General features: G+C 48.0%; 1 pseudogene; it reads right to left on the bottom strand.

The window, feature by feature from the left end:
• Window positions 1-1,921: 1,921 nt before the first annotated feature.
• The window catches only part of LOC100339309 (thioredoxin-dependent peroxide reductase, mitochondrial pseudogene), a 37,041-nt pseudogene continuing 12,369 nt past the window's right edge, over window positions 1,922-26,593 (bottom strand).

The raw sequence follows: 26,593 nt of genomic DNA, 5'->3' as shown, positions 1-26,593 counted from the left end.
GCCGAAACCTCAGTAGCCCGAGACACTGGTGGGAAAGTGGAAGGAGGAGCCTAGAGGGAACAAAGCTTGAGGCCCCGTGAAGGAAAGTTCACCAGGCTAACTAGAGGAGAGAGGGAAAAGGGGGGGGGCGGTAGGGACATGAGTCTCTCTCTCTCCACTCACCTTTCAAGGGTGAGCAAGACAAAGAGCTGGCGCCATTTTGGACATACGTAGGGGCTGCGCCCACCATCAGCCAAGCAGAAAAACCTGACTCTGGGGAGTGAAATAACAGGAGGTTGGGACCTGGTGAATGTGAGGAGCTAATGAACTGAGACTGTGAAGGACTGAAGGTGTGGGAGAGATCTCACGGAGACCTGAGTGCTCGCAGCGGAGCACACAAACTCGGTAACCTTGGCAACCCGGTGGGAGACGGCAGAGAAATCTGAGCTCACACTGAGGACTCCATAAATCATTTGTGTGGTCCTTGGGACAGAGCAGACGAATAGTATACCTACAGGAGCCAGAGATCAGGAATTGGCTGTCTTCAATTCCACTCAGCTGTACAGAATTACTTCCCTTCTGAATCAAAAAAAGAGAAAGAGAGAGAGATTTACCATGCCTAACCTGGGAGTGTCACCTTTGGCACACCCTTAACCCCAAAGAACCAAACAGAGCTCTCTGGCCACACCCATCAGAAGCCTCTAAGGATCCATCAAAAGCAGACAGTCCACTTAATACAGTCATAGTATAACGAGAAAAAACACCACAGCGAGGGAAGAAGAAACCAAAGAATATCTCCACAATGCCAAGCAACAAACGCAGAAACCGAGGAAATGAGAACAAGGAAGATATTATGACACCCCCAAATGAACAAGACACCCCAATCCAAGATTATGAAGATGATGAGATAGAAGAAATGCAAGATACAGATTTCAAGAAATTTATAAGAACATTTAGAAGTTTTCAAAAACAAATTCTTGAACTACAGAAATCCTTACTGGATAGGATAGAAAATCTCTCGTGAAAATGAAATCTTAAGGAGGAATCAAAATGAAATGCAGAAACTTGTAGAACATTAAAGTTTAATAGTGAAGAGAAATCAAAATGAAATGAAGAATTCAATAGATCAAATAACAAACACATTAGAGGGCCTTAAAAACAGTCAGTGAAGCAGAAGAGAATATCAGACTTAGAAGACAGAGCACAGGAAAGTATACATTCAAACCAAAGAAAAGAAGAGGAAATTGGAAATCTAAAAAATATTCTTGGGAATCTACAGGATACTATTAAAAAACCCAACATTCAGGTTCTAGGAGTTCCTGAAGGCATGGAGAGGGAGAAAGGATTAGAAGACCTTTTTAGTGAGATACTAGCAGAGAACTTCCCGGGCTTGGAGAAGGACAGAGACATCCTAGTACAGGAAGCTCATAGAACCCCTAGTAAACATGACCAAAAGAGATCCTCACCACAACACGTTGTAATCAAACTCACCACGGTGAAACAGAAAGAAAAGATTCTAAAATGTGCAAGAGAGAAACGTCAGATTACTTTCAGAGGATCTCCAATTATACTCACAGCAGACTTCTCATCAGAAACCCTACAGGCTAGGAGGGAATGACGAGACATAGCCCAGGTACTAAGAGAGAAAAACTGCCAGCCCAGAATATTATATCCTGCTAAGCTCTCATTTGTGAATGAAAGTGAAATAAAGACCTTTCATAGCAAACAAATTGAAAGAATTTGTCACCACTCGTCCAGCCCTGCAAAAGATGCTTAAAGATGTGATACACACAGAAACACAGAAACACGGTCATCAGTATGAAAGAAGGTAAAGGAAGGAAACCTCGCAGCAAAAGATCACAGGAGTTCAAAGCATATATTAGAAAATATCTTTTGGAAAATGGCAGGGCAAAGTTACTACTTATCAATAGTCACATTGAACTTTTTTTAATTTTTTTTATTTTAAAATATGTTTATTATGTATTTTATGTTGAATACTTCAAGAGAGAATTACCATGATTTCAAAATGCCACCCCTGGATTCAATGAATATCTTTTTATAATTACGCTTCATCAGTATCTAGAAATGTAGGTAAATAAGTCAGCTGAAGAACAAAGCCGGTAAAACAGCTCCATAAACCACAAGTCTCAGGGCTGGGGGCCACGCGTGATCGGTTAGGCCACTCTGCCGCCGTGGCTTTTAACATGATTCACGTGTTTCCATCACCTTCAGGAGCACAGCATTACAAGATACTTTAGACTCTTGCTGCTGAAAAGAATCTTTGATGTCTAAAAAAAATCAGCTTACTGCAAAGAAATTCAGGAAGAAAATCCCAGGACCCTTGGTTCAGAAGCTCCCAGGGCTCGTGCCCCTGTGACGCACACGAAGCTATGAGCCAGGCTAAGAACAGTGCTCTCCCTTATGGAAGATGCTAAGAAGCAGGCAAATGAGGGTTCTGCAGGCACAGGCTGGCCCTCCAGCGTGCCGGTGCGGGCTCCTCGTGTCAGCAGCTAACCACCCCAACCTTAGCCAGGGTTACAGAAGCTAAACATTCAGGATAATTATTTATCACAATAAGTGTAACTGTTCTTTTGCCTTCTACAATCAATCACCTTTGAAATGCTACAAGTGGACTCCGGCTGTGGGCTATGGGTGTCTTCTGGGCTGAGAAGGTGCAGGTGCACGTGGGAGGAGCTACTGATTGACCTTCTCAAAGTACTCCTTGGATGTGGTTGGATGTGGCTTGATCGTAGGAGACTCTGGCGTCCAGTTCTCTGGGCAGACCTCCCTGTGGGTCTTCACATACTGGAAGGCCTTCACCAGGTGCAGGGTCTCCTCCACGCTCCGGCCCACTGGGAGGTCATTGACGCTCAGGTGCTTGATGATCCCATTGGGGTCAATTATGAAGAGGCCTCTCAGAGCAAGCCCGGGGCCCTCCAATAGCACGCCATAGTCCCGGGCTATCTGCTTGGTTAAGTCTGACAAGATGTTCATGTGGCCCAAACCGCCGTTCTTCAGTGGTGTGTTGATCCAGGCAAGATGGCTAAAGTGGGAATCCACGGAGATGGCGACAACTTCACAGTTCAGTTCACATTGTGAAACTCATTGGCTTTGTCACTAAAAGCGACAATTTCTGTAGGACGCACAAAGGTGAAATCCAGAGGGTAGAATAACAGCACCAAGTACTTCCCTTTGAAGTCATCGAGGCTTAGGTCTTTGAATTCACCGTTGGCGATGGCTGTGCCCTTGAAATAGGGTGTGGGCTGGGTGACTGTGGGAGCACAGTGCGAGGGACTGGTGCTGAAGGCGAGTTTTGCTCCAGACCGCAAGATGTGTGTCAAGCACAATGTTCCGGAAGCAGCAGGCCTAGGGGCTGCAGAGGCAAGCCTGCCCTGAGGAATGAAGCCCACGTTCCGGGCAAGCAGGGCCCAGAGCAACCTTGCCACAGCAGCCGCCAACTTCAATGCACCTACATTGAACGTTAATGGCCTCACCTCTCCAGTTAAAAGACACAGGCTGGCTGAATGGATTAAAGAACAAAACCCATCTATTTGCTGCTTACAAGAAACACATCTTTCCAACAAAGATGCATGCAGACTGAAAGTGAAAGGCTGGAAAAAGATATACCATGCCAACAGAAATGAAAAAAGAGCGGGCATAGCCATCTTAATATCAGACAACATAAACTTTAACACAAAAACTGTTAGGAGAGACAAAGAGGGTCACTATATAATGATTAAGGGATCAATTCAACAGGAAGATATAACGATTATCAATGTATATGCACCTAATTACAGGGCACCGGTTTATTTAAAAGATATGTTAAGGGATTTAAAGGGAGACTTAGACTCCAATACAATAGTACTGGGGGACTTCAATACTCCACTCTCAGAAGTAGATCAACTGGACAGAAGATCAACAAGGAAACAGTAGATTTAAACAACACTATAGCCGAAATGGATCTAACAGATATCTACAGAATTTTTCATCCTACACATAAAGAATTTACATCCGTGTCAGCAGTACATGGAACCTACTCTAGGATTGACCTCATACTAGGCCATAAAGCAAGTCTCAGCAAATTCAAAAGAATTAGAGTCATACGATGCAGCTTCTCTGACCACAGTGAAATGAAGTTGGAAATTAGCAACTCAGGAATCCCTAGATCATATGCAAACACATGGAGATTGAACAACATGCTCCTGAATGAACAATGGGTCATAGAAGAAATCAAAAGAGAAATCCAAAACTTTCTGGAAGTAAATGAGGATAACAGCACAACATATCAAAACTTACAGGATACAGCAAAAGCGGTGTTAAGAGGAAAGTTTATATCAATAGGTGCCTACATCAAGAAATTGGAAAGGCACCAAGTAAATGAGCTTTCAGTGCATCTCAAGGATCTAGAAAAACTGCAGCAAAACAGACCCAAATCTAGTAGGAGAAGAGAAATAATTAAAATCAGAGAAGAAATCAACAGGATTGAATCAAAAAAATTACAAAAAATCAGCCAAACGAGGAGCTGGTTTTTTGAAAAAATAAACAAAATTGACACCCCATTGGCCCAACTAACTAAAAAAAGAAAAGACCCAAATCAGTGAAATCAGAGATGAAAAAGGAAACGTAACAACAGACACCACAGAAATAAAAAGAATCATCAGAAATTACTACAAGGACTTGTATGCCAGCAAACAGGAAAATCTATCAGAAATGGATAGATTCCTGGACACATGCAACCTACCTAAATTGAACCATGAAGACATAGAAAAGCTAAACAGACCCATAACTGAGACTGAAATTGAAACAGTAAAAAAAGGCCCTCCCCAAAAAGGAAAGCCCAGGACCAGATGGATTCACTGCTGAATTCTACCAGACATTTAAAGAAAAACTAACCCCAATTCTTCTCAAACTACTCAGAACAATCGAAGAAGAGGGAATCCTCCCAAATTCTTTCTATGAAGCCAGCATCACCTTAATTCCTAAGCCGGAAAAAGATGCAGCATTGAAAGAAAATTATAGACCAATATCCCTGATGAACATAGACACAAAAATCCTCAATAAAATTCTGGCCAATAGAATACAACAACACATCAGAAAGATCATCCACCTAGACAAAGTGGGATTTATCCCTGGCATGCAGGGATGGTTCAATGTTTGCAAATCAATTAATGTGATACACCACATTAACAGACTGCAGACGAAAAACCATATGATTATCTCAATAGATGCACAGAAAGCATTTGATAAAATACAACACCCTTTCATGATGAAAACTCTATGCGAACAGGGTATAGAAGGAATATTCCTCAACACAATCAAGGCAATTTATGAAAAACCCACAGCCAACATCCTATTGAATGGGGAAAAGTTGGAAGCATTTCCACTGAAATCTGGCACCAGGCAGGGATGCCCACTCTCACCACTGCTATTCAATATAGTTCTGGAAGTTTTAGCCAGAGCCATCAGACAAGAAAAAGTAATTAAAGGGATACAAATTGGGAAGGAAGAACTCAAACTATCCCTCTTTGCAGATGATATGATTCTCTATTTAGGGGATCCAAAGAACTCTACTAAGAGACTATTGGAATTCATAGAAGCGTTTGGCAAAGTAGCAGGGTATAAAATCAATGCACAAAAATCAATAGCCTTTATATACACAGGCCATGCCATGGCTGAGAAAGAACTGCTAAGATAAATCCCACTCACAATACCACAAAAACAATCCAATGCCTTGGAATAAACTTAACCAAGGACGTTAAAGATCTCTACGATGAAAATTACAAAACCTTAAAGAAAGAAATAGAAGAGGATACCAAAAAATGGAAAAATCTTCCATGCTCATGGATTGGAGGAATCAACATCATTAAAATGTCCATTCTCCCAAAAGCAATTTATAGATTCAATGCGATACCAATCAAAATACCAAAGACATTCTTCGCATATATGGAAAAAATGATGCTGAAATTTATACGGAGACACAGGAAACCTTGAATAGCTAAAGCAATCTTGTACAACAGAAACAAAGCCGGAGGCATCACAATACCAGATTTCAGGACATACTACAGGGCAGTTGTAATCAAAACAGCATGGTACTGGTACAGAAACAGATGGATAGACCAATGGAACAGAATAGAAACACCAGAAATCAACCCAAACATCTACAGCCAACTTGTATTTGATCAAGGATCCAAAACCAATTCCTGGAGCAAGAACAGTCTATTCAATAAGTGGTGCTGGGAAAACTGGATTTCCACGTGCAGAAGTCTGAAGCAAGACCTTTACCTTTCACCTTACACAAAAATCCACTCAACATGGATTACAGACTTAAATCTGTGACCCAACACCATCAAATTATTAGAGAACATTGGAAAACTCTGCAAGATATAGGTACCAGCAAAGACTTCTTGGAAAAGGCCCCGGAAGTACAGGTAGTCAAAGCCAAAATTAACAATTGGGATTGCATCAAATTGAGAAGTTTCTGTACTGCAAAAGAAACAGGAAAGTGAAGAGGCAACCAACAGAATGGGAAAAATATTTGCAAACTATGCAACAGATAAAGGGTTAATAACCAGAATCTACAAAGAGATCAAGAAACTCCAAAACAACAAATCAAACAACCCACTTAAGAGATGGGCCAAGGACCTCAATAGACATTTTTCAAAAGAGGAAATCCAAATGGCCAACAGGCACATGAAAAAATGTTCAAGGTCGCTAGCAATCAGGGAAATGCAAATCAAAACCACAATGAGGTTTCACCTCACCCTGGTCAGAATGGCTCACATACAGAAATCTACCAACCACAGATGCTGGCGAGGATGTGGGGAAAAAGGGACACTTGTGGGGAGCAACCCGGACTAGACTAAGTTACTGGAATTAGGACTTATTCTATGCATCTGCTCTCCCACAATATGGCGCTGAGAAGGGAGAAACAGCTTCTACGCAGCTGCCTCCAGTTCAACCAATAAACTGTAGGACCTGCTCCTGATTGGAGGAGAGCAGCGTACTCGGCGTGTGGGTAGCAGAGTTGGGATTGGTGGAAGGACTATAAAGGAGGAGAGAGACAACATGCACCAGGAACATCTAAGGGGAACATCTGTCTGAAGGAATACCTGTGCAGCCCCCGAGAGAGCCGGCCGGTGGTGTGCTGCTCCCCCGCGGAAGTGGGGAAAAGTGGCAGGGGGAACCGCCCTTCCACGGAGGTGGAAGGGATGGTAGCCAACCCGGGAAGAACCAGCAGCAAACCCGGGGAGGGCCGAGCAGACAAAAGAACAGCGCAGGGTCCTGTGTCGTTCCTCCACGAAGATGGGGAGCGACAGACACTAACCCACTGTTGGTGGGAATGCAAACTGGTCAAGCCACTATGGAAGTCAGTCTGGAGATTCCTCAGAAACCTGAATATAGCCCTACCATACAACCCAGCCATCCCACTCCTTGGAATTTACCCAAAGGATATTAAATTGGCAAACAAACAAGCTGTCTGCACCTTAATGTTTATTGCAGCTCAGTTCACAATAGCTAAGACCTGGAACCAACCCAAATGCCCATCAACAGTAGACTGGATAAAGAAGTTATGGGACATGTACTCTATAGAATACTCTACAGCAGTAAAAAACAACGAAATCCGGTCATTTGCAACAAAATGGAGGAATCTGGAACACAGCATGTTGAGTGTATTAAGCCAGTCCCAAAAGGACAAATATCCTATGTTCTCCCTGATTGGCGACAACTAACTGAGCACCAAAGAGGAAATCTGTTGAAGTGAAATGGACACTATGAGAAACAGTGACTTGATCAGCCCTTAATACTTTATCCCTTTTAGTATTTTTTTTGTTCTACTTAATACTATTGGTTGAACTCTGCAATTAACATACAATTATTCTTAGGTGTTTAAATTTAACTGAAAAGTGATCCTTGTTAAATATAAGAGTGGGAATAAGAGAGGGAGGAGATGTACAATTTGGGACATGGTCAATCAGACTTGCCCCAAATGGTAGATTTAGAAATGTGCCAGGGGATTCCAATTCAATCCCATCAAGATGGCATTGGTACATGCCAAGTGATCAATTTCAGTTCACAATTGATCATACTGATAGGTCTAAGAGTCAAAGGGATCACACAAACAAGACTAGTGTCTGCTAATACTAACTGACAGAATGAAAAAGGGAGAGAACCATCCATCATGGGAAGCGGGATACACAGCAGACTCATAGAATGGCAGATGTCCTAAACAGCACTCTGGCCTCAGAAGCAGCCCTTAAGGCAGTCAGATCTGGCTGAAGAGCCCTTGAGAGTATTTTAGGCATGGAAAGCCAAGACACTCTGGCAGATAAAAAAAAAAGAGGACCTAAATGAAAGATCTCTGAGAGTGAGATCCCAGTAGAAAGAATGGGCCATCAAAGAAGGAGGTACCTTTCTCTGAAGGGAGGAGAGAACTTCCACTTTGACTATGACCTTGTCTAAATAAGATCGATGTCCACAAACTCAAAAGGCTTCCATAGCCTTGGCAACTCATGACTAGAGCCTAGTGAGATTACTGACACCATAAATAAGAGTGTCAAATTGTTAAGTCAACAACAGGAGTCACTGTGCACTTACTCCCCATGTAGGATCTCTGTCCTTAATGTGTTGTTCAATGTGAAGTAATGCTATAACTAGTACTCAAACAGTATTTTACACTTTATGTTCTGTGTGGGTGCAAAGTGATGAAATCTTTACTTAATATGTATACTAAATCAATCTTCTGTATATAAAGATAATTGAAAATGAATCTTGATGTGAATGGAATGGGAGAGGGAGCGGGAGATGGGAGGGTTGCGGGTGGGAGGGAAGTTATGGGGGGGAAAGCCATTGTAATCCATAAACTGTACTTTGGAAATTTATATTTACTAAATAAAAGTTAAAAAAAAAAAGCAAAGCTAAGATGAGTTCAGCCCCTACATTTAGTGTTGAAAAACAGATGACACAGAAGGGGACCTTCCTGACAAGGTGAGGTTCGTGAGAGATCCCAGTGTCTTGTCACAGAGCTCTTTTTCTGTTTTGCCAGGATTGTGTGCCAATTGGGAGGTCTGACACTGTGTTAACTGTGGTGAATCTGACTTTAAAGGGCAGGAAGGTTACTATGCCCAGACCCTCTCCTCTGTCCACCGTCCTTTATTTCTTTGCACAAAGTAATTTTTGCTCAGCTTGAGTGCTCAAAAGCAGCTGATATTCACAGGCCATAGGAACTCTCTGATAAAACATAACTCTAGCTCACATGGGACATAAACGTTTACTACGCTTTGATCGATCTTATGACAGGATAAGTTTCTTATCACATATCTGGACTCCTGGTTATGAGAGAGAACTTGCTAAACAAATGATGTGTAAAGTGGTCAAACCAGTTCATGTCTATGAAGGATATTCAGTTTGGTAAATTGAGTGACAGCAGTGATCAAATGCGTGTTGACGTGTCAGCTAGTGTTATCTGGGCTCACGAGCTGCAGTGGTGCCTCCTGGAGCAGTTTTCTCGTGAGATATGAAGGTTGTGGGGCTAGAAAGGAAATGAACTAAGAGGACCATGGCTGATGGTCTTGGGCAATGGTGGAAGAGGAGGAAGCCATGATCTCCAGTTTTACTCTTAGCAGCTGGGTGAGTGGGAGTCCCTCCCTGGACAGAGTTCCCTGTAGGTCAGGCGCACTGGTGGAGACATGAAGAGGGGCAAATGTGGGAAATTTACAGGCCTGGCACTCAGAGGAGGGAAGTCACTGAAGAAGTAGACTTGCAGACTGTAAATCTGTCCCCAGGGCTGGAGCCCCAGAGAAGACGCTGTCCTCCGTGGAGGGTGGGGCTGAGAACTGACAGGACAGAAGGCTGACAGCTGGATAACACCTACTGAAGGCTCTGGGGAAACATGCATATTCGGTTTCTTTGGTGAAAATGTTTTACATGTCAGGTTACAGATTGGTGACTTTACCTGTCCATTCATACTGCCTGCTCACCCATGCTTTAATCTTTAAAAATGAAATTATTGCCAAACGACTCCATTCCTGTAAGTACAAGCACCAATATCACTAAGAACAACAGGATCAAAGTTTTAAGCACCAGAGAGTGGGCCTGATGGGCTCCCCACCCCAGACTGGTGACCTGTGCACTGCTTTGTCACCTGGTGACTTCCTCCCAGCAGGTCTCCAAGTGGCCAACAGGTGAACACCCCTGGCCTTCTTCACGTCAATGCCTGGGTTTATCCTCTTCTTGTATTTTCCATCAGTGCTTCTGAGTCTTTAAAAATGCAACAGAAAGACTTCAAGGCCACATAGCATTTATAGTTTATTGCCAGCTCATCTTTTTGACCAACAGTAGCAGCCAAACTTAAAAGTAAGGAGAACACCTAGGAATTAAAGGCAATTAGACTATTTTAAGGAACCATTTATTGAGATGAACTGAACCAATTTCAGATCGATGTGGCTAGTTTGTCTAGAATAACTAGAAGAAAACAAAAAAAAGAAAAGTTCAGGGAGAATGAGGGGGAAAGCAGTGGAACAAATTGAAAGAGATGGGAGTTATGTCATCCATCCCTTATTACTGGGTTATATCCAGGGGATTAAAAAATGATTTCTTACCCATTTTAGAAATATGTTAAGTGTCCTGCAGTATTGGAGGGCATTTTCCACCACTGTTATGGAAGCATGCTAACAAGACTGGCTGTTCTGGGATCAGAAAGACATCATGTTGGCTTGTTTTACTTGCACAATTTAAGGAAAAAACACTCTAACCTCAAGTTACTCCCCATTTTCTTAGCTGATGTGTTGCACGTTGCCATTGCATGCTGCTTTGGAAGAGCTCAGGACAGTGACAGCGAGAGTCACTGTGTCAAATTGGAAGCAAAAGTGGAGAATGTGCACAGATTAATCTAAAAACTAAGGTGCAGATTTACCTTTGATGCAAGAGGGGAAGAGTTGTAAGCAGTTCTCAAACTGTGTGGCTGGACAGCTCTGCCCAGCTTTTGGTAGGAGCAGGGCTAGTCTGAACATCCCAGACCGTTTGGCTGTCCACAGTCTTGTCCATGCTGTGACCACTCGCTGTGCCTGTGTAACCCACACGGAGCACCGACGACTGCTCACAGATGTCCTACTTTCAGGTGTCGGGGTGACGATAGACACAGCACAGCGAAGCCTGCCATGGGGCCTCTCTTAATCCGTCTTGTTCTGCTACAACGCATATGTGAGACTGGCAAGTTTGTAGAGAGCAGAGATGGACTTTACAGCTCTGCAGGCTGGGAAGTCCAAGGTGGGGGGTCCTCCTGGGAGGGCTTTGTCGCTGCGCCATCATCCCTTGGTGGGAGGTAGGAGAGACTGAGAGGGAGGGCAGAGGGAGGAGAGGCAAAGACGGAGAGCGAGTGAGCAAGCTGAACTCACCCTTCCATCAGGAACGCACTCCTGCAAACCTCGCCCACTCCTGTGATAGCAGCGTTAATCCATTCGTGAGGGCAGTGCCGTCTCCCAGTCACTTCTTGCAGGTGCCACCTCTCAAGACTGTCGCAGTGGGAGTTCAGTTTTGGGGAGCACAGTCAGACCACAGCAGGGGCCCCCGTGTGGATGATGGTATGTGGAGCTGTGTTCTGGGTCCCTGCCGACACAGCTAGGGTGACCCTTCCAAGGATTAGGTGATTCAAGGAGCTAGAATACAATATTGTTTCATATTTCAGTGTACCTGGCATCCTTATAAACTTTTATTTACATGAAGATAAATTATCTTTTATTTTCATAGTATCTATAATTACCAAATAATTATTTAAAATTATTTAGTAGTTTTTGTACTGCAGAGTGGGTCGTTGTCTGCTGTACTCAAGCAGATTAAAAACTTGACACTGTTGGGCCTGGCATGTGGCACAGTGAGTTTGTGTGTGATGCCAGCTACTCTGCTTCTGATCTGGCTCCCTGCTGATGTGCCTGGGAAAGCAAGTGTTTGGGCCCCTGCCACCCACGTGGTTGACCAAGATGCAGTTTCAGGTCCTGGCTTTGGCCTGGCCCAGCTCCAGCTGTTGCAGCCATTTGGGGAATGAACCTATGGATGGAAAATCTCTCTCTGTCTCTCCCCCCCCCCCAACTCTGTCCCTCCACCCCCCATGTGTGTGTCTGTGTGTGTGTGATCAGTTTGCACACAGTAACCAAAACCAAATCCTTGCTCCCTATCAGACATTCTTAATCGTATTACTAACATGCACAGCTATGTGAAATTATGTCATTTGCTTGCTGGTTCCTTGTTCGTTTCCCATCACAAAGATGTGAACTGGAAAGCAAGGACGCCTGATGGCCTCGCTCTCTGCTGGGTTCTAGAGGGCTCACCCGCAGCACCTGACGCAGAAAGGGACTAAGCAGGTGTTAGCTGTGATGAGTGGGTGAGTGAGTGAGTGGGTGCGTGCTGCGTCTCAGAGCCTCAGCGTCTCAGGCCTGGAGGACCTTGACCTTTCTTCCGGAGGAGGGCAGTACGGTTTGCTGTCGAGCCACTTGGGATGCTGAAGCTGCAGCCCTGACAGCCCCGGGCCTCTGACTTCCAGGCCTGGTTTGCTTTGGGATGCAGTTCAGTTTTGATCAATGATGGTTTTTGATTTGGGGAAAACAGAACCTCTTCTTCCTCACCTGCATTACTGGGCAATTCTGATCCTAATCAGAGTACATTGTAGTAATGAGAAATCACTGTGCATGATAGGCACCTACTGGGTAAAAGTAAAAATCTGAATGTGTATTCGTGTAACCACTGCATAAAACACACCCGTGCCAACAGGCAGGAGTCCACGGACAGAGCTGGTGCTGATTTGAAAGGTAGTTCATCTTTTCATGTAAAATGAAAGCTAATAGAAGATGATTCTTACTTAGCTGTTGCGGATTCTGCCAGTGGAGTTTCGCGTGTTCACCATCCCTTCCGCCTGCTCCTCCTCCTCCCTGGGGTGGAGACATCCTGACGATGAGTCCGTACCAGTTGTGCATCGCTTCTTCAGGTGTTCTTTCCTTTCAGAGAGACAGTGTTCGCTTCTGGGATCGCTTTAAATATTACTTGGAATAATTTGTTGGTTTTACAAAGGCTCTGCAATATGATCCTCCAAATACAAATTTGACCCTGCTGTCCTCACACAAACCAGCCCAGGCCCCTGAAATCCCATGGCCATCATTTCTATTCTACGATGCAGATGGTTCCCCCCAAAGAAACTTGTTGTTCTTCTGCACTAAATGAATCATTCAAGATGTTTTGCAAAGAGCTTACAGTCACTACTGATTGGTAAGCGAGGAGCAAAAGACTCCTAATTCTTTTGGGTCCTCCACTAAATCTTTCCGTATTGCAGTGCTGGGAAACAAAATGAAACTGAAGCTGTGTTCGATCCTGAGCTTATTCCCAAGCTTGCATGAGCTAAAACATCTTTGCTTTGAACGTTGTTATATAGTCTGTTAGCAGGCCTTTTAAGATTATTCCAACTGGTTGGAAATGTATTAAAATATTATGGTGTCTGAGACAAAATTGAAGAAGAGGTACACAGGAAAACATCACTTGTACCCCCATTTTAATTGATTTCTTCTTTTTGGATATTTGAATTAAGCCAGACTTTGAAAACACATCCACGAAGGGTCTGGTGCTGACGGAACCGAGCGCTTGTTCCCCACATCCCCTGGGCTGTGGGGTGGTCTCCCTCCCTTCCCGGGGCATCACGGGCATTCATTCCCCTGCTCTGCCTGCGACGCGCAGGCCTCCCTTTCGGCTAACACCCACTTCCGCTGTTTCTGTATGAACCGCCCCTCCTTTGTCTCCAGAAAGACACGTTCCTTCCTTATGTTTGCCTCTGGTCACCCTGTGTGGATATTGATGCGATGTGTGTCTACCCCAGCAGTGAACTGACCGAATCTACTGGAGTTAGAGACGGACTTGCTCCCGGTTCCCAGCGGCTGGAACGCTCCCTGGTGCACAGCAGGCTCTCAGCGATTCTTCAGTGATTTCTGGGCACTCGAGAGAATTCATGAGCACTAGAAGTCAATGACTTACTATTTGTATTAATTTGCTAAATGAGAAAAGCATGGTAAGTATTACGATTCTTCCCATATGTCTTAAGTATCCTCGTTTATGAAAACAAGAAAAAAAACCTTTGAGGAATAAGAAACACCAGGGGAAAATTAGCATTGTTCCATTGTTCACCATTCAAGTATAATAAACACATGCTGGGATTTAGCTTAAAATGGGGTGGGAAATTAGACTGTACACTACCATCTAACGAAAACAAAACACCTGGACATTTGTGATGACTCACTGCCCTCCAAAGGTTTAGTGTCTTTTTTCAGATAGTAAGAGAGGAGGTCACAGGAGGCTGAGTTTAGCAGGCTCCACACCCAGTAGACTCTCCAAGCGTACCTGCTAGTGGGTCCCAAGTGGCCTGGGAGTGCGTTTACAGAGCGTCTGTTTGCGTTGTATCCTTCCCTCCACACCCTACCGCCCCTGTAGCTGAACTTCCCCTTTGAAACACGTACACCAACGCGGACATCCAGTTATCTTTACTGGTGCGTAACAAATGATGTAGATGTGTGTGTGTGTGTGTGCGCGCGCGCGTGTGAAGTCCATGCTACGATACTGGATAGTAATAGCGTCTGCCCTGGGCACTGCTGTGGTCTGAGTGTGTGTCCCTCATCAGCAATAGCGTCTGTCCCGGGCACTGCTGTGGTCTGAGTGTGTGTCCCTCATCAGCAATAGTGTCTGTCCCGGGCACTGCTGTAGTCTGAGTGTGTGTCCCTCATCAGCAATAGTGTCCGTCCCTGGCACTGCTGTAGTCTGAGTGTGTGTCCCTCATCAGCAATAGCGTCTGTCCCGGGCACTGCTGTGGTCTGAGTGTGTGTCCCTCAGATCAGCAATAGCATCTGTCCCTGTGCACTGCTGTGGTCTGAGTGTGTGTCCCTCAGATCAGCAATAGCGTCTGTCCCGGGCACTGCTGTGGTCTGAGTGTGTGTCCCTCAGATTAACAATAGCGTCTGTCCCGGGCACTGCTGTGGTCTGGGTGTGTGTCCCTCAGATCAGCAGTAGTGTCTGTCCCGGGCACTGCTGTGGTCTGGGTGTGTGTCCCTCAGATCAGCGATAGTGTCTGTCCCGGGCACTGCTGTGGTCTGAGTGTGTGCCCCTCAGATTCCTGTGCTGTGATCCCAGCTCCCAGGTGGGACGATAGTAGGTCCTGAGGGTAGAGCCTTCAGGAAAGGAATCAGTGGCTCCGAAATCAGGCCCCAGAGAGCTGCTTGCTGCTTCCACCCACTGAGGCGTCCGCTGTGAACGGAGATGAAGCTCTCAGCAGAGCTGCCAGCTTCCAGAACAGGAGCAACAGCCCGCCGTGGTGCTACGCCACCCTGTCTCCGGCACCGGGGGATAGCGGCCCACAGAGACGAAACAGCCGACACGCGCTGGCCGTGTGCAGCGAAAGCACTGCTCGCGATCTCGTCTGTTGCTTGTAAGTCCCTGAAGCAGCGTGTGGTTTCCTTTTCTCAGACGGAGGCTCAGGGAGCAGGAACCATCTCCGAGCAGCTGCCTCCGACAGGCGATGAATGCCTGGTGAACCTTCAACATTTTTGTTAATACAGTAGAATCCTTTGAAAACTGCTCCTTGTTCCCTGGAGAGGTGGAGCTGCTGAATTCCCCACAGAGCGAGCCGACCTTGCTTTGGTGGTGGAGGGTGCCTTAGACACCAACGAGATGATCAACCTGCAGAACCAGGAAGCAACCGTGGACTGGAAGGTCGGTATCTCAGAGCAGCTGTCGAAGCTTCCAACAGAAGCATTTAGAGTGCTCTGGGGAGGGCCGTGTCTTGCCGGAGACCGCCAGGTCTCTCCTCCTGCACCGGGTCTGTGTTGGTGCTGCCAGAAGCCTACGTGCTTCGCCTGTTTGCGTGAGGGAGAGAGAACTGTGCACATGGATGGCTCAGGTGGTCGTGAGACCCGACCAGAGCAGAAGGGAAGTGCACGTCGGATCCTCCATCTTCCTCTAAGAAACACTGACAAGGAGAATGGGCCACCCTTGGCTTACTGACTTAGCTTCCTTCTGGCTTCCCAACACAAAGGGTGTTGCTTCAGAGCAATTACCAGCGCCTTGGGAAATGTCCCGAGCTGCCCCTTGCGTCTCCTTGTCTGGCTCTTGGCCGCTGCAGGAGGGGCCTCTCCCTGGGGGAATGTTGTTCCCACTGCCCTGTCCGTGTGGGCAAATGCTGGAGGGGAGGAGGCAGAGTTGGAAGCTGGGGTGTGGAGCTCGGACTTGGAAATCCGACTCTTCTCTGCTGCTGTGGGTGGTGTAGGGTCAGTGTGTGCCACTCGGACGTCACACGCTTCCCACTGGCAAGTAGAAGTGAACAGAGGTGCGCAGGCCTCGGCCACTGGGTGCTGTGTGACTACTCAGGGTGCTGTGCCTGCCTGGGGCACAGCCAGGAGAACACATCTTTCTGCCATCTGGACACGTGCTTGGGGGGTGAGTGAGGTGAGGGACAGAGCGCCTGAAGCAGGTGTGGTCCTGAGACAGCTCGGCCAGCACCGCTTAGCATGGTGGGTCTACGCCGTGTCCACTCGGCTTCTCTGAAGCGACGCTCCTGTGTGTTTCCTGGTGGGCACTGACCACAGGAGACGCGCGGGTGTGAGATGTGGAGGCAGGAGCGAAGCAGCGGCACTGGATCTCGCTGCGGATCTGCAGCCCAGGTTTCTGGGATGGGACTGGGGCTGGCGTCTGGCTCCTGCAGCCCCTCTCCTCCTGGCTTCCTCCAGCTTCGTGGCGTCCTGGCCAGGCAGGAATGCGGCTTCCCTGAGAAGTGAGTGACAGCCTTCTGCAAGGCACCTGCGTCTCAGGGCGGGGAACTGCCAGTGCTGCTGGTGTCTGGTTTGACCTGTCGCAGCTCATGTTCTGTCCACACCGTCAGCCCTGGGGACCTAGGGTAACTTCAGGCCCCCCACAAGAGGCAGGGGCAGTGGCCTTCCATGAACTTCGTCGGTAATGAATCCCTTACTCCATGGGAGTTAGTGTGTTTCTACTTCCCCAGTCCCATCCTAACCTGTATGTTCAGGAGAACCTGAAGACTGGAGAGACATATCTGGGTTATTTATATATTTGGTAAAATGTTCGAGAATACTGTGACTATTATGGAATTAGAAAGAATGCTTAAAGCATTGGTGAATCTTGTTCTAGTCACACTTCCCTTTGAAGTGTAGCTATTCATCACCTTAAGCACGAGTGTGCGTCACCTGGGTCAATAGCATCCAATGACAAGCCAGGAGCACTTTGTGAGATGCAAATTCAAGTAGCATTATATCAGATTCAGGTTCAGAGATGGTTTATATGATGATTGTTATTCACTCCACAAAAGGACGTTAGTTCAAACGCACAAGTGCTTACCATTCTAGTCTAGTCAGTGTTTTGGCACACTCTCTGTGCATGGTGCTAGATGCTAGGGACATATGTAGAGAACAAAGACTGAGCTCCTTAGGGTTCTCCACCTGGAGGAATCTGACCCCTGCTGACCCTGTCAGCTGCTCCGTCTGGCCATTTGTCGCCACGGCTAACAGCTGGAAGTGCGACTCAGGAGGGAACGGCTGTTGATTGTCCAGGGCTCTCCTCTGGCCCTCGTCACTCAGGATTCCCGTCCTTGGATTCACACTCTCCATTCCAACCTGTTCTGCTCCTCCCTGATTTTCAGCTTACTGCATCTCTACTTCTCACTGGGCTTTGCTTTCTCCTTGCCTCTGGCACCTTCTGCTGTCTTTTCCAGTTCTAGCCTGAGGAACCCAGGGATAGGTTAGTTCCAGCCAGTCTCCTCGCTGAGAGAGGTGCAGCTAAGGGAGGAGACGGAGTTGAACTACAGAAATGTAACCAAACAAGTGCTCCGCTGTTCCTGTCTACCATAGAACACATTTGTTGCCGGTGATGTGATCAGCACTGCCAAGCGTGACTCCATCCACTTCCTGCCCCGTAGCTATGTATCCACGAAGCTATGTATCCATGTCTGCACTCTGCCACCGGTCCATTCATTCTACAAATATGTATGGTGCAGCCACCCACGGGGCACCCACCGTCCTGCGCATGTCTCTTCTGCTGTTGCAGGCTGCTACCCAGGCTGCAGAGAGCAAGATGAGGCAGTGGATGTGCGTGGGTCGTAGATCTGTGTGGGTCCAAGTCTTGACTCCCATTCCTGTTTGACTTAGATTCTTCATTCATAAAAGGGAGATAACCACACCAACCTCCCAGCAGCGTTAAAAGGCTAATGTGAAAAACCACGCAGTGTTGGAACAGGTAAACACTCGGTGTGCATAGCTATCGTCACTGGTGGTGATTCCATCTTTCCATGTGGGGAGGCCAGCGTCTGGGTTCCGCTGTGTGTTCACCTCTCCTTGCCGTGACGCAGCCTGTCCTGGTGCTGTGTTGCACTTGGTTTAGCTCTGCCTCTCTAGCTGCTCCCCTGGTCGTTCTGCCGTTGCATCCAGTTGCTCAGATGCGTGCACACCCACTGCTAGTACTTCCTTTCATCTAATTCATTCCAGCGCCACGGTCGCTTTGCTTCTCCCCTCTGAGTCCCTGCAGCATCCCCGAGACTTCCTCTTCCGCACACTGCTCTTTCTGGCTTTGTTTCACGTCCCAGCCCCGGCTCAGTTACTGCTGCAGCTTTCTCCCATGCGTAGGTGGTGCTTGTAGAGTTCGGCGGTTTCTAAATCGTTACCTAATCTGTAATCCTCCTGGGGGCCCCAGGGAGAGAAGGGAGGACACCCCCAGAGAGCACGGGGCAGTAGGCCCTGAGCACCGCGCCCACTTTGAGCAGGAAGGCCACTGGAAGAAGGAAATGCCCAAACCTGCAGAGGAAATTGCAGAAGGAAGAGGAAGAAGGAAAGGTGTTGGACTTGCCGGCAGCGGCTGAGAGTGACTCAGACTGAATGGCCCTCAGGGAACTCCCCAGGGGAGAGGGATCCACGCCTGTCTCCCACCAGGAGCACCCGCACTGCTATGGGTGGCAGGCAAACAGATTTCTTGATTGATGCCAGAGCTACTTTCTGAGCTGTAAAGACTAGACTGAGTAAACTGACCAGAAACCGAGTCTGACCACGACTGGCGTTTTGGGAAAGCCATTGCCAAGCCTCCCCTGCAGCCCCTAGACTGTCAACAGGAGCTACCAGCCTACAGCCCATCTCTCTGCTGGGATGCGACGTGTTAGCCAACTCGAATGCCCACGTGACTCTTTCTGCAGAGCGGCTGGCCCTGGCAGGCCGGCGCTCTGCAAGCTGCTCTTCTGCGTCAGCACCCTGAAGCCATCTTGTGGGTGAGTCCAGGAGCACGGCTGAGGAGAAGCCAGGCAGAGCAAGAGCTGCTGTAGCTGTGAAGGCGAAGGTGAAGCTGGGGCAGAGGTCCCCGGGGAAAGCAGCCCCCTTCTGGGCACAGGCAAGAAGGGGCTGCAACCCCTGGCTATGGCCTTCCTGGAACATGGCTGCATCTCCCATAACACTCCTGTCCTTCCTGTTGAGATGCATGGCACAGACAAGCACCATTTCCCTGAAGATTTGAGGGCTGAAAGTCTAATAACTGGGACGTACACCCCACAGTTCCAAATCCCTACATGCTACCTGTGTTGGCATTAGAGGATGGATTTCATTGTGTCTTTTGGACTGTGAGTCACAGAGATATTTGCCTTTGCATGGGAAGACCCAGACACGAGGAGGAAATAGCAAAATTGATGGACTGTTGGGCTCCAGGGTTTCAGAACACACACCCTCTCGCCCCACCCCAGCTCCTTTGTCCAGGGAGGTAGTTGCCAAGGACTTAGAAGAACTCCAACCTCAGGAGGGCGTAGCCCTCAGCCATAACCCATACCTTCTGCCTTGGAAGAGGTAAGAGGGTAAATACCTACACCAACTCTCAGTATGCTTTTTTCCATATTGCGTGCCCATGGGGCTGTTTGGAAGGAAAGAGGATTGTTGACTTGAGGAAAGAAAGAAATGCAAGATGCTAAAGAGGCCCTGGGGAGCCAAGCACGGTGGCAGTCATGCACTGTGCCAGGCGTGGGAATTGGATGCCACAGGAAGTAACAGGTCCAGCCAGGCAGCAAAGGGACTGCAAAAGCCAAGAGCCCTTTGGTGACCACTTTCATTCCAGCTGTAGATCCCATGCAGCCCAAGCCCTTTCATTCCCCGAGGGACCTCACACAATCTCAGGAATGGGATTTTGATCCAACAGATCCAAGACCTGGTACCTGATTGGTAAATGATTGAGGAGTGATTTTCGTGCCTTAAAAAAATTTTTTTAAAGATTTTTATTATTTATTTGAGAGGTAGAGTTACAGACAGAGAGAGGGAGAGACAGAAAGAAAGGTCTTCCGTATGCTGGTTTGCTCATCAAATGGCTGCAATAGCCGGAGCCAAGCTGATCCAATGCCAGGAAACAGGAGCTTCTTCCAGGTCTCCCACATGGGGCAGGGGCCCAAGCACTTGGGAGATCTTCCGCTGCCTTCCCAGGCCATAAGCAGAGAGCTGGATTGGAAGAGGAGCAGCCAGGACAGGGGATGCCAACACTGCAGGTGGAGGCTTAGCCCACTACACCACAGTGCCGGCCCCTTGGGGCCTGAACATTTGATGAATTAATTAAGCCCACTAACCAAAGCACCCACCATAGATGGGATGTCCCCTCCAATGGATTATGGAACCTGTCGTCAGCTCAGATATGCAGAGAACCATACAGGGAGTCACTCACAAGCGCATGACCTGTGCTCAGAACAGCCCAGAGTTCCTGCGCAGCTGGGAGTGCAGGCTGGTGGACAGAGTCCAGAGAGGCAGCAGACATTATCCTAATGCCCAGGCAGCAGGAAAGGTCAAGGCTCTGCCAGTGATGGCAGGCACTGCCACTGCAGGCGGAGGCTCGGCCTCCTGCCACTCAGGAAAGCCATCGGAAGTGGTTGACGTCTTGTTACAGGGAAAACTCCCCAGGTTTGGCTTGCCTCGCTCAGTTCAGAGCAATAATGGAAGTGCCTTCTTCGCTAGCATTTTGCAAAGGGAATCTAGACATCTGGGAAGTTACTGGAACCTGTGTGCCTCCTGGAGACCTCAGACAACAAGGAAGACTGAAAGAAGGACACAGCTAAAATATGCCAAGAAACCACCTCGACTCAGATGAGGTTCTGAGGGTTGCACCGCGTGGAATCGGAGTAGCCCCCTGGGTGGACGGTGGGAGACCCTTCCTCTATTCCCAGCACCCCGATAAACAATCTGACTTAAAGCTGAAAGCACTGGGCATTGTTGGGTGTGTCCAGTCCCTGGGACTGAGCCTTAATCTTGATTGCTCATTCACCTGCACCCGTGTGCTTTCCCTGCAGATGTTCCCTGCCTCGCTGGGTCCTCCTCAACACTTGGAAAGGGACCCGGGCCGAGGACCGGCTCCAGCCCTGGCGGAGTGCCCCCTGCTGCGTGAGGCCAGCGCCAGACCCCACCTCAGACTCATTACCTCCAGCCTGCCTGATGGGAACAAGAGGAGCCACCCATCAACCAATCCTGCTCTGAGCCTGGGCCCAGACCCAGGTGAATGCTGAAGAAGAAGGAGAAATGTGACAAATACAGGGCTTAAAGTGATCGCAGGCGGAGGTTCTGTGGAGCTGTCCTAATGCTCATGCCCTCACTTTTAGTAGCGGGAGAAGTGGGTGTCTTCCTAGACTGGGCCCAGCGGTATGCAGATGGCTTGCAAAGAGACTCGGGCTGAAGCTGTGGGTTAGTGCACCATCCAGCACCTCAGGCCGACCCTGGTGGGCGTCCCCCTGCAAGGCGGAGCCTGAATGGGCCTGCAGTGAGGTCTTCAGAATGACAGCCCTGCCTTGGAGGATGTGTCCCCGGATGATGTCACTCTATGGCCCAGTGACCATACTTGCAGTTGTCCAGGACAACATGGGCTTCTCTGTAGCCCAGACATATGCCAGGGCCCTGCCAGTGGCTGAACCCCACTGTAGGACATTCAAGCTGGTAGGCACCCCTATTTTGGGAAAAGAGAAACCACTCTTACGACAGCTGACCAAATAGCACCCGAGATCCAGGGTGGCTCCCTGCACGGCGCTGTCAACAGGTTACGGTCCTGCAGGCCCAGGCCTGGTTTGCATGGGCCAGCTCCAGGTGGGACCCAGGGGCTACGTGGGTTATGTGGCTGTGTGGCCTGGGCTCCACTAGGGTGGACAAGGAGCTGTACTTTAGGCCTCCCTTGGGTTCGAGGAAGGTGGGTGCAAAGTACACAGAAGCCTGCCCGTCTCCCAGAGGTGCTTCCTGGAAGGAACACTCTGCTTTCCACGTGCAGTCCTTGCCCACAGTTAGAGCTGGGGAGTGTGATCTGGCACACAGAAGCCCTGCCCAGTTATGCTCAACAGGCCTTAGGTGCCAGTGCCACAGAGCTGTCTCTGCTCATTACTGAAGCATTCCTTCCCAGAAAAGTAGTTCTTCCAAACCACATGCCCTCTGGTGTCCTCACAGCTGCCCAAGGGGGACCTTGCTTTCATCAGAACAGAACGCTGTGGCTACACCCCGATGATTCCTGATGTACCTCTGTAGCTCGAGACATGCACACACAATCAGCGTGATGTCGTATCCCACACCAAGCCTTAATCAGTAGCTCCGTGCCTGGTTTGGGATTGGAAGTTCCTGGTGGCAGAAGCTGCTAATCTTCATGGCTTTCACTGTAGGTGTGGGAACACTAACATGTTTTTGTGTTTACTGTTGATGTGTAGTTGACGTGGGCCTGCTATCTTAATTTCTTAATTTCTATGGGAGGTTCTTGCCTCCCACAGAGATAAGAATTCTTATCTGTACAGTAGGAACAGGACTTAGTCAAGGTGAGAGAAAAAACTTACATCCATGTGTGAGTGTGGGCCACCCCCCATGGAGAAATACCCACTAGGAGTGGGTCAGAGGGTTTCTCAAAGAGATAGGAAAGAGAATGGCACCCCCAGCTGTGGGAAAAGAGGGCTCTCTCCTGTTCTCAGCCTCGTTTATGAGGTAGTTGGTGGGGTCTTAGCATGCATGGAGCCATCTCGGAATTTTTTGTCACCTCCGCATGGATTTAATATCCACGTCACCATCATGGTATCTCCTCCTTCCTGGTCTCTGATGAGACACAGGGTAATCCTAGGAATATGGGTGCTTTGATTGACAGGTAAAGCAATAACATTAATGGTAGAACTTGGAAGAATTCCAGCTCACTTAGGCTTGCCTAGCTGCCCGCCTATTACATCATATCATAAAGATGATGCATCTGCCAAGGTAAAGCTATGCAGGGACTTGAGTGGTCAACTTTATCATGATTCAGAAAACTTCTCCAGCTAAACCAGAGGCTAGGAATTTTATTTTTTTAGGAGACTTGTTTTATTTATTTGAAAGGCAGAGAGAGAGAGAGAGAAGGAGAGAGAGAGAGATCTTCCATCCACTGGTTCACGCCTAAATGACTACATTGGCCAAGGATAGACCAGGCAGAAGCCAGGAGCATGGAACAAGGAACTCCATCCAAGTTTCTCATATGTGTGAAGGTGGGCCCAAATACTTGGGTCATTTTTCTGCTACCTCACCGGGTACACTAGCAGGCAGCTGGATTGGAAGTGGAGCACCTGGGACTTGAACTGGTGCTCTGATATAGGATGCCAGCGTAACCTGCTGCACCATAACATTGGCCCCAAGCATTTTTTTTTAAAGATTTATTTATTTATTTGAAAGAGTTACACAGAGAGAGGAGGAGAGGCAGAGAGAGAGAGATGGAGAGGGAGAGGAAGAGAGAGAGGGAGAGAGAGAGAGAGGTCTTCCATCCACTGGTTCACTCCCCAATTGGCCGCAATGGCTGGAGCTGAGCTGATCCGAAGCCAGGAGCCAAGTGCTAATTCTTGGTATCCCATGCAGGTGCAAGGGTCCAAGAATTTGGGCCATCTTGTACTGCTTTCCCAGGCCACAGCAGAGAGCTGGATAGGAAGTGGGGCAGCCAGGACTAGAACCGGTGCCCATATGGGATGCCGGCACTGCAGGTGGTGACTTAACCTGCTATGCCACAGCGCCGGCCCCCTCAAGTATTTTCTACAACTTCCTGAAACACCCTCACGTTGCCCTCCAACGGCATGAATTCATGAGAACAATCATCGTCCCTACTCCCTGAGGATGGATGACTAAGTAGAAGGGCGGCATTGAAACCGAGCCCCTATACGATTCAAATCCATCTACGAAAACATCACAGCCAGGAGGAGGCTAAGGAAACGTGACCATCGACCACAGTGTGGTGTCCTGGACAGACAGACAAAGGACACTAGGTAAATACCAAGGGATCATGAATAAACTATGGACTTGCATGAATAATCATGGATCAACAGTGGTTCATCAGTTTAGCAAACGTGCTGGTGTGAGATGCTACCAAGAGGGGGCGCTGTGCAGGAGTGGGCATTTGAAACATCTTAAGTGCTCAGTATTTCAGTTCATCTGATCTGCCCCCCAGAAATAAATCATATTAATGAAAAATGGGCTCCCCTTTATTTGAACTCCTCTGATGTCTTCCTGGGGATGTTGCAGAACAACCTCCTTTCCTCCCCAAACGAGTTGGAGGAGTTGCTACAGAGCCCCAAAGTGGGTTTGCTTGTCAGACAGCAAGAAAGCCAGTCTCTGACCATGACATGGTGGAAGACAAGAATTTACCTGGAAAGCATAGCCAAATTTCCATTCTCTCTTTCTGTCACTTTGCCTTTAAATCAATAAAATAAGTATTTTTTTAATAGCATTTCTTTTTTCCTGCTACATCCCCCATCCTCTTTGGGGGAACACCTAGATCCCTGTTTCCCCATCCTCAGAAATAGTCCTCTGTTGTCCACCATTTTGCTTCTCTCTCAGTCTGGCTTTCAAAGATGAAAGAGAACAATGTCTTCTGCTGAAAGGCCAGAATCCTTGCCAGGCCGCTGATGCCAGCACGATGTGCCGTGTTCGAGGTCCCCCACGTCCTCGTGCAGCAGCCAGTGTCTTGACTCTTGCCACACCCACTAACTGCACCGCAGCTGAGCTGCTGGTGCCACTTGGGATCTGAGATTCCCTGCGAGTCGTGTGAAGTAATTCTTTGGTTTCCTTGCTCATTACTGCAAGTCTTTCTACTTGGGGCCCAGACGGCAACCTAGGGCAGTCCGAGAGCAGATACTGTATCACTCAGCTCAGAGTCATTCCTCTGCTCTCCTTGACTCCACGAACCCTGGGAACTCTGGCTTTTGCAAGTTTGACTGTGAGAGGCTGCAAAATGTTCTTGGAAAATCTAATCAACATATAGGTTTCTTCTGATGAAGATCGAATCTATGCACATTGAGGGGTCTTTGAAAGTTCAGGGAAATGTGTATTATGAAAAGACTATGCGTGGATTTCAAAATTATTGTGTCCCCAAATAAACTTATCTTTTAATTCATCTCAGGGTTAGGCCCTGCCATGAACCAAGAAGTTTCTTGACAACTTAAGCAATGAGACTGACATGTCTCCCGCAAGGGGAGCAGCGCAGCTCACATCCCACCGAAGTGCTCCTGTTGGTGTTTGGAGTCTTCCGTGACTTCTTGCTCAGCAGGGCTTCCATGGCACTCTCACGCCCTGTTCCTTTTCTGTCTCCAGGCTCAGCCCTGCGACTCCTCCTCAGACCCCCAGCCCAGCCCGTGGGATGACCTTGCACACAAACATCTTGTGACTCCTCAGGCATCTCCTGCCTCTGGGCTTTCCCCAGGATGTCCACGTTGGCTGACCGCCCTCCTCTGACCACCGCCCCAAAGCATCATAGCATCTTCCTGCATTTCCACCACTGCCTCACCCCACTGCGTCAGCTGCCTGTTGATGTTTAATAAATCATTCCTGAACTTGGTGGCTGAAAACAGCAAACACTCATTGTATCGCAGGTTCTGTGAATCAGGAATGCAGGCACAACTTGACCGGGTCTTCTTAGCCAGCGTCCCCTGGAGGACTACAGTACAAGGTGGTGGCTGGAGAGTGGTCTCATCTGAAGGTTCAGCTGGGGCAGGAGCCACTTCACAGTCCACTGACAGTGCTGTGGGCAGGATTCAGCTCCACACTGGCTGGTGACTGAGGATTGGGTGCCTGGCTGGCTACTGACCACAGACCTCCCTCATGTCCTTGTGATGGGGTCTTCTTCATAGGCTGCCTCACTACCTGTTAACTGGTTTCTCTTAGAATAAGCAAGAGATCAATTTGGGTTGAGCAACAAAGAAACTAGAGTCTTTTTGTGATCAAGTTTCAGAAAAGACATTCCATCACTTTTGCCATATTCTCTTTATCAGAAGCAAGTTGTGAGGCTCAGCCCACATTCATGTGAGGGATTGTACAGGACGTGGACCCCAGGAGGAGGAAGCATGGTGGGGGGGGTTGTGGTCACCCTGCAGAAGTCAACAAACACTCATCCTCACTGGTCTGGATGTCAAGAGAGATGATGCCACGTACACGTACACACACGTACACTCACACACGCACACACACACACACTCGCACATCCCCAGAATGGTATGAAAAGATTTATTACTCACAGAATGAGACTTTCTGGGAAAAACATAGCAGGCACAAAAGCCAGCCTGGAATGTCGAGTGAAAAGAGAAGCCAGTGGCTTTGGTTTTTATTGT

Source organism: Oryctolagus cuniculus, chromosome 9 (assembly GCF_964237555.1).
Source record: "Oryctolagus cuniculus chromosome 9, mOryCun1.1, whole genome shotgun sequence".
Classification (NCBI taxonomy): domain Eukaryota; kingdom Metazoa; phylum Chordata; class Mammalia; order Lagomorpha; family Leporidae; genus Oryctolagus; species Oryctolagus cuniculus.
Note: the sequence above shows the minus strand (reverse complement) of the source record. Positions and strands in the feature narration are given on the sequence as shown.